The sequence below is a fragment of the Chinchilla lanigera genome, unplaced genomic scaffold, assembly GCF_000276665.1.
Source record: "Chinchilla lanigera isolate Chin_1 unplaced genomic scaffold, ChiLan1.0 scaffold00020, whole genome shotgun sequence".
In the NCBI taxonomy this organism is placed as follows: domain Eukaryota; kingdom Metazoa; phylum Chordata; class Mammalia; order Rodentia; family Chinchillidae; genus Chinchilla; species Chinchilla lanigera.
Window position 1 is genome coordinate 27,796,977 of NW_004955421.1, and position 8,846 is coordinate 27,805,822.

The following is an 8,846-nucleotide window of genomic DNA, read 5'->3' on the forward strand; positions in this document are numbered from 1 at the left end:
GCAGAGCGCGCTGGGCTTCGCGGCTCCCGCGCGCGCCGGGCCTGCTGTGGCGCCGCTCCGCGTGCTCGCGAGCTCGGCGCTGTTTACGGACTGTGCGCCCGCCCCCGGGTGCAGCGTCCTGCCGGCCTCTGCGCGTGCGGACGTTTCCTGATAACAGCCGTCTGGCCCCGGCTGACCAGCCGCAGAGCGGGCCAGCCTGCCCTCGCCAGCTCCGAGGAGCCCTGGTGCCAAAGTTGTCGACACCCAAGCAGCCCGTAGCTGGCACCGCGTGCTGCTCTGAAGATCGGTCGGATGACCGCGGAGGTAGCGTGGAGCCCGCAGGCCCGAGGGGAGGGAAGTGACGGTCCTGGGTGGGAGAACGCTACGCCCGCGGAACCCTGCGGACCGGGGGTCCCAGCGCGTCGAGGTCGTCCGGGCGGCGCCGGGGACTCCGGGGCGCACCCCAGAACTTGCGCTCCCGCCTTTGCCGGTGCAGGGCAGCGCTGTGTGTCGGTTCCCCTGTACTTTCTGGGGCTGCGGGTGGGGGCTCCCTCCGCGGCGGTGCTCGGGCTGGGCTCGGCAGCCGCGCCCTGGCAGCCTGTGGCAGTCCCCCCGCAAGGAGGGAGCCTGCTGGCCGCTCTCGGAAAGCCTCTGCACCCGAAGTGTCCGCAGAGGGGGCCGCGGATTACAGCGAGCCTGGGAAGGACTGGCGAAGCTGCATCCCCGAGCGGTGCTCTCGCCCCCTTCCGCGCCAGCGGCATTCGTCTCGAAACTGAAGAGTATTTATGAAAGTTTGTGCTGAGTTTACTGTCTGCAGTGAGTAGAGGTGGTGCACAATGTATAGGGCGGACGTCTCCCTTACTGGGGAGGCATCTGCTAGCTCTTTAGGAACGCACATCTTCGGGGGGTTTTGTTTGCTTGTTTTGTTTTGCAGTGCTGGGGATTGACATTCAGGGCTCCCCACTCCACCCACCGACCCCCGCGATCCTAAGCCCTCTCCCACAGAGCTGCATACCCGTATTTTGAGACAGGGTCTCACAAAGTTACCCAAGCTGGCCTTGAACTTGTGACTCTCCTGCCTCAGCCTCCCAGTATCCAGGATTGCAGGCGTGCCTCACTGTGCCTGGCTCTGAATGCATGTCTTCATACTGGATGTTTCTAGAGACCTAGCCCTCTGGGGACTTCAGTTTGAGTTTCTGTTGGAGCAAAATAACGTAATATTGACCGTTCTACCGCGCAAAGCAGTGATGTTAAATACTGTGTTCTCCAGCTGTTCAGACCTGTCTAGGTGCAGAGCTTTTCATCACCCCCAAGGGAACCTGTACCCATTAATCACCCCCGCCCCATTCCCCCATTACCCTGGCAACCACTAATCGGCTTTCAGTCTCTGTCCATCCTTATTCTGACACTCGTATAAATGGAACTTAGAATGTGTGGCCTTTTCTTCCATTTGTTTTCAAGGCTCATCCATGTTGTAACTCCCTTTGGTTCTGTATTCTTTTTGTGGTTGCATAATATTCCATTGTATGTGTATGTCACTTATTTATAGATTCATCTGTGGTGGGCACGGAGTTGTTTCCGCCTTTGGCGATTGAGCATAGCAGCGCCGTGAAAAATCATGTTCCGCTTTTTAGTGTGAATACCTACAGTTCTTTTGGGTCCACGCCTAAGAGCAGAATCGTGGGTCCCATGGGGACTGTTCAGCCTGTTAAGGAACTGCCAGACCGCTTTCCTCATTTTCCCTTCTCGTTAGCAGTGTGCGTGCGCCGCGGTTCCCCACGTCCTCCAACAGCGGCTCTTGCATGTTGTGTTACTGTTCTTGTATTAATTGTGGCCATCCTGAAGAGCGTGAAGTGCCGTCTCACGGTGGGTGTGACTTGCACTGCCCCAGCGGCTCGCGCTGCTGAGCACCTCGGTGTGCTCGCCGGCCCTTTGCTCGAGTAAGTGGCTTCCGCGCCTGCGGTTTTGCCGTCCGCGGCTTTACTCACCTGCGTGGACGGAGAATAATACTGGAGCGCCCTGAGCGATCAGAGACTCTGAAAGCGGGAGCAGCACACTCACACAGCTTTGTTATAGCATGCTAGTTATTGTGATTTATAAATGAAACTGGCATGCTGTGTGTGTCTCGGAAAAAACATCCTGTGTGCGGGTTTGGTACTGCCCGCGGTTCTGTGCGTCCTCTGCGGGCTCTTGCAAAGCGTCTCCTGCAGATCACCGTATACATCTTCTATAGAGAAATGTCTGTTAAGAACTTGATTCTCTTTTGTACTAGATTTTGTATCACCAAAATGTTGCATTGCATAGTGTAGTTACTCCTACAGGACTTGGTTTGTATTTTATGTTCGTTTTCAACTCTGTTCTCTTGTGGTGTTTTTTTCTGCGTTGTCTTTTAGGCTGCTTCTCCTAGAAGACCAGTTGACTGGGGCTTTGAAATATTTCACATTTGGCCTGTTATAGTGATCCGGAAGCCTGGCTTGTGCATTGGTACATTCAGCAAAATCAGTCGACGGATTGCCTGCCATGTGCGGAGCCCTCGGCGGGCCTAGAAGCAGATGTGCACAGGTTACATTTTGTTTTTTAGACTGACAGGTTAATGGGTCATGGAGGAGAAGAACCATATTACACTGGAATTGAGGGGCTCTGCCTCGGGTTTCCTGACTGGGCATCTGCGGCCCTAGGGGTGACCACGTCACCCTCTGGGGCTTGATTTCCTGGCCTGTAAAATCTTGAGGGCTGAATGACCTCTCAGGCCTCTCAGGCCTCTCAGACCTTGAAACTGGTGGTTGAAAATTACTGATGCCCCACAGCTCTCCCGTCTGAACCCAGTTCCCCGCGACTATTTAAATAGTTTCTTTTGCGCAAATTACAGTAGTGCCTTCGTTCACAAATGGTTTTGTTTGCAATTTGGCTTACGGAGAGAAGCATTTGGCAAAATTTGTTGCTTGCAAGCTGCATTATGACTGTGACTCTTTCCTGCGTGAACAAGAATATGGTCATCTTTTCTAGAATTGTGGAGCAAATTAAGTTTGTGAACCGAGGCACCAGGGTACGTAAGGGCATTATCTCGTGTGGGGAAAGTCCTCCTTGATGCTGGACCTGAGCAAGTATAGCTGTCAAATTGGTGCCTCATCGAGTGGGGCCTTGGGTACTTCCTGAGTGGAGATTCGGAAGCTGAAAGGGTTCAGGGCTTATTCACGTTGCTGTCGTGCTAGGCGCAGTGGATGAGAGGCCTGGAGCCTGCTTTAAGTTCCGGTTAATAAAGGAGGTTAGGAACACATTAGGTATGAATTGATAACAGGGAGATCCACACGTCTGTGGGGTCCCGGGACAGAAGTTCTTCCTCTCAGGTTTTGGAGTAGCTCCTGCAGAATCTGATATTGGAGCTGGGCCGACAGGGGAGGAGGGGCGAGCATGAGGCTAAGCCTGGGCCTTCGATTGTCCTGCTGGCAGTTTAGACTTTAATTTGGAGGGGCTGACCGTGGAAGGCTTAGGAGCAGAGCAGCAAGAAGATCTCGGTTTCTGGCTTTTCTGTGGAGCAGACTTTGCACAGTGAGGGAGTAACTTGAGTGGAATGTTCAGGGGTGAGGAGGGGAGTTTGGGATGGGAAGATACAAAGGTGAGGTGGCACAGACGAGGGGAAGACACCTGAAAATGTCAAATGTTGAATAGAGCTCTTGGTGCAAAAGTAGTTTTAAAGGTATCGTGCTCAGGAAGAGAGCTAGAAGCAGCTCTGTGAGTCTTGTTCCAGACGCTATGTACCTGCATAAACCGTCCTCTGTGTACACTACGTGACCAGTGACTATTGATTGAGCTCTTGCAGTTCTTTTCAGACAAACATTTGATTGACCCTATTTTTTTAAAAAGTGCTGAGAAGAGATGGGCATTGTGGGGCATGCCTATAAATCCCAGCACTCAGGAGGCTGAAGCAGGAGGATCACTGAGTTCCAGGCCAGCCTGAACTACAACAGTGAGACCCTATCTCAAAAAGAAAAACCAAAAAAGTGCTGAGGACTCTCTGCTTCCTCCATGAAAATTGGAGTATGCACAGTATTTCTGCCCCCAGGTCTGGATTTGAAGTGAGTGATTTGAGGAATTTGTTACTGAGTTCCCCAGAGGTGTGGGAAGAGCCTGAAGAGCAAAAGGAACTTCTGTGCATACCATCCCCAAGCGAAAGGTCCTCATCCCCAGGCGCTGAGCAGGGCCTGCAGAGAGGTGGTGAAACTTCCAGTGAGAAGTCGGATGCAGAGCACTGACCCAGCAGGAGGTCTTGTATGAGCTTTGCTTTCCCCTGGTTTTCATTTAAACCTGTTGGACTTGAGATAAGATATGTAAATGAGATCGCTTCTGGTCTAAGCAGGTGCTACAAATACCAGTGCTAAATGAACATGAACTAAGTCCCTCTTATTTTCATTGTGAGGACGAGTGAAAAATTCAGCTAAGAATTTTAAGCTTCCCAGGACAAAAAGGCGCTGTAAACCTGTAAGGTGTAATTACCTCTTCCAGGTAAGACATACCTGTGACTGCACCAGTGCAGCGTGTGCTGGATACTTAGCAATATTTGCTCAGTAGAAGTATACTGTTATTTCACAAAGGGACTGTAACTTAAACTGAGATTTTCTTCTGTTTTTAAAAAATTTATCCAGGCATCTAGAAATAAAATGGCTGTATTAAAAATCTTTTTTTGTTGTTCGGGTTTTTTTTTGGATTTCTTTTTAGATGCAAGGTCTCACTGTGTAGTTCAGGCTGCCCCAGGCTGCATCGTGATGTGATCCTCCTGCCTCAGCCTCCATAGTGCTAGATTAGAGGCATGTACCACCACATCCAGATTAAATATCAATTTTTAAAAAATGAACTAAAAGTTTAAAATTTACAGTATGTGTTTTTGCAAAAGTTTCATTAGATAGAATTTTTCTCATTAGGTTTTCATTCTTGCTGATAATTTCCTGTTAGCTTTCTTGCAAGCCATTATGTACTTTGGTTACTAGGAGCTAATCAGACATCCAATCAGTGTCTTCAGGTGGTATTTTACTTTGGAAAAATCTGATTTTTACATCTTCATTCAATCCCTCGGGGATTGTTATCCCTGCCAACCTGGGTGAGGCTCCCTCCTGAAGTTGTTTGCTTAAGTGTGGGCGAATCAGTTCCTTCCCTTTGGTATATGCAGCATTAATTAAACTGTTGCCTCCTGTTAATAGTGGAAGCTATTCACAATACTGCTAAAATCATCCTTATTTTTCACGGTTACGCAGAAAGAGCTTACAGAAAGTCTAAATGAAACATGATCATGCTTCCAGAGAGGTGAAGTTACTGGCCTGTTGAATTTTTTCATTGCGTGCAGTATCCTTGAGTGCCAGTTAGAACTTAGGGCCCTAATTTCTTACATTTCAGAAGGGAAACTCACTTGAAAGAAAGAGGAAGGCCCTGAGAACGGAGCCCGGGGTGGAGCCAATCCATCGTGGCCCTGGCGTCAGTATCCAACACCAAAACAAAGAAAAAGAAGCAAGGAAAAGCAAAGCCCTATGGAAGGGATGCTAAACCCCTGACTGCATCGGCATTTTCAAATTCCAGGGCCAGGGATATAGCTCAATGGCAAAAGTGCTTGCCTGGCAAGCCTTGAGGTCATGAGTTCAATTCCTGGTACAAAAAAGAAATCAAACTCCAGAAAAACCCCACCCCCGGAGCGCTCCCAGCAGCTGCCAGCTCCTGCCGGAGGGCGGCTTCTTTTGATCTGCAGTGCACTCCTGGTTTGCTTAGTGAGTGTGTTTGGAGACGTTCTTTTCTTTTCAAGACTGTTTATTTTTGAAATGGAGAATCAGCCCACATTACAGTGTTTTTACTACATATTTATTTGACCCATTCATTTGTGCGGAGGCCCGTCTTTGAGGTTAATTCTGGGCACAAACGACATCTGTTGATACACAACACGTTCGTATTGACATTTATACGTGTTAACACTGTGTGGAGTGTGTTTAGTGTATTTACGGGTGGCATCTTCGTGCGTGTGTCGTGTGTGCATGTGTGATACAGGGATCACACCCAGGGCCCTCTATTAACATACTGAGCTACACTGCCAGCCCCTTTCGGTTTTTATTTTGAGACAGGGTCTTGCTCAGTTGCCCAGCCTGGCCTCAAACTCGCAGTCTTCCTGCTTCTGCCTCCCGGGTAGCTGGGATTACAGGGATGTGCCACTGCACCTGGCCCATCTTTTTAGCATATTATTATTAAGCGAAGTATGTCCTGTATTGCTGTGTTAAAAGTTACATCCCCATGCTTCCCTTTTGCCCTTGATTGAAATTTATAATTAATTTCCCTAAATTTGAAGGATTTGAGCTATTATGCTAATAGACGGACAGAGAATGGTTATCACAACATCGGCACATTTGAAAGTACTCCAGAGTATTGTTAAGCTTTTCCTTTAGATCAAAGGTCTGTTTTTATCATGCTGTAATTTTTTTTAAAGAAGGCAGCTTTAGAGTTTGAAATACGGATTTTTCTTAAGTAGTAAATATTGAGTAAGTCTACATTTTGTGACATAAACAAAAAAAGAACTCTGCCTATAAAAAAGTTTATAATCTAACTGAAGAAAAAAGGAATTACATGCAGAAACCTGATGTGATCAGTTGTATCACAAGGACAAAAATGGCATCGTGTAGTTGCCAAGTGGTGGGACATAAATAGCCCGTCCGGAGCAGCCAGGTGCAGAGCCTGACTGGTGCGGTGTGTCTGGACAGGCAGGGAGGCGGGCAGAGAGGAGGCAGCGACGGGCACTCAAGTTGGGGGGCACATTCAGGAGGCCTGGGCCGGGCGAAGGTGTTCGTTTTGTGGAAAGTGCAGTGGAAGAGGTGAGCTGAAGCCATACTCCAGAGAGACAGCGTACAGCCCTCTCTTCCCACAGGTGACTTCCTTGGCAAGGTAGACAGGGAAAATAAAAATGCTGCCAACCATGATAGCAGAAGTAGTCTAGGATTTTAGGAAGGCAATTTAAATATGTGGCGATTTACCGCTGAAATGTTGTACTGAGTATTTGTTTTATTTTTTAAAAAGTTTTTGAGAGTAGAAATACTTAGAAGAAAGTGAGTTATAGGACCAGCAGCTGCTTTTCCTTTCTGTCCGGGGAGCTTTGTAGGCTCCTGTCTGCAGGTGCAGCTTTGGTGCAGCGAGGCACAGGAGGGGACAGACCCTGGGTCACAGGGTGGAGCCGAGCAGCAGAAAATTGTGCCCAGCGTTCTCAGATGCGTTGTGATAACTCCTGTAAAATCCTGTTTCTGTGGATGTAGTCTAGAAGTTATTTTTAGGAAAAGAGGAAATGGTTAATTTAGTCAAAGAATGTTTTTAAAGCCATAATTAAATTGAGTAAGAGGAAAGAATGCTGGTAATGGGTTTCCTTTCAACTTATGAACTGATAAAAGTAAGAGTCTTGGCCTCCTTCCTAGCTTTATTTTCTAATAAACTTCTTATTATGAAACTCATTTTGTGGGGTGGAGTAAGTAGTAGAACACTTGCCTAGCATGTGCAAAGCCCTGGGTTCAATCCCCAGCACTGAAAAATACTTTTTTTCAATTTTATTAACATACATATTTAGATACAAATAGGAATCACCACAGAATAGTTCGAAACTATAAAAGTAGGACCCCTGCCTCTGAGAAAACCAGAGCAAAGAGCTTGTCTCCGAGAAGACCCTCGGTGCTCGTTCATGGGAACAGACGCCATCAGAGCCACGAGCGGGAGCCCCACAAAGGCAGCTCTGTGCTCGCTGATCTTTATTTTCACCCACCGTTTAACCACATGAAAAAACCCACTCATGATAATGAGCTGTGGTGGTTCAGAAACGGTTCCCACGGCAGAGCGCTTTGATTTGGGATGTTCTTGAAGGTCAAAAAAACAGTTTCTGAGTATGTTTGGCTGTTAAATTACTATGTTGTGATTTTTCAGGATGTAGCTTTCTCTGTTTTTTTTTTTTTTTTTGCCTTTTTGAGCCAGGGTCTCGCTATGCAGTTCAGGCTGGCCTTGAGCTCACTTTGTAGCCTAGGCTGGTCTCGAACTCGCAACGATCCTCCTGCCTCAGCCTCCCTATTACAGCTGGGATTACAGGCGTGTGCCACCCCCCCCCCCGGCTCCTCAGGATGTAGCTTTAAAGGTCATTTCTTCACAAAGGTCATTTTGTCCAGATTTTGGAACAGGTCTTCACAGAGTCCCTGTGAGTGGAAGCGGGAGAGAAGGATGACCAAGAGTCGGACCCAAGGGAAGCATCAGCTCTGCCCTCGTCGGCAGGTGCACACCTTGAACCTGCCCTGCTCTGCTGATCTTTTTCTGTTCACTTCATTTAGGTTCTTTGTGTTCTTGTTCTGTCTATTCCCTTGTCTTGTTTTTTCCTAAGTTAAGTTAGATGCTTTGTTCGCTAAGTGTCTGCATTCGTGAGACTAGCGGCATCGGTAGGCTCTGCTTTGAAGCATTTCTGGTACCGTTTGTATGATCATGTCATTCCTTGGGTAGAAACGCTGCTTGGCTCTCCGTCACCCCTGGGCGAAGTTCCAGGCTCAGTCTCCTTTGCTCGGGCCAGTCTGCCCCGTCTCTGCGTTGGTGCTTCTCCCTGTCCGCTCCTCCTTGCTTTGCGCCTTGTGCCTCAGCGAAGGTCAGTGCTTTACCCTCTCATTCACCATTATGCAGACATGCTGTGCACACGTCTTTGCCTGTTTTCTCTTCTCCGCTTGAGGTGCCCACCAGGATTTAACCAGTGGTCTCCTTACGTTTTAACCGTCTCCCAGGGCTTGGCACAGGTCTCGTTGCTGTGAAGTCTCGGAACCCTCCAGGACGTGTGAGCGCTCCCTCCTCTGCGCTCCCGTTTTTCCGGAGGTGGCGCTGAGCTT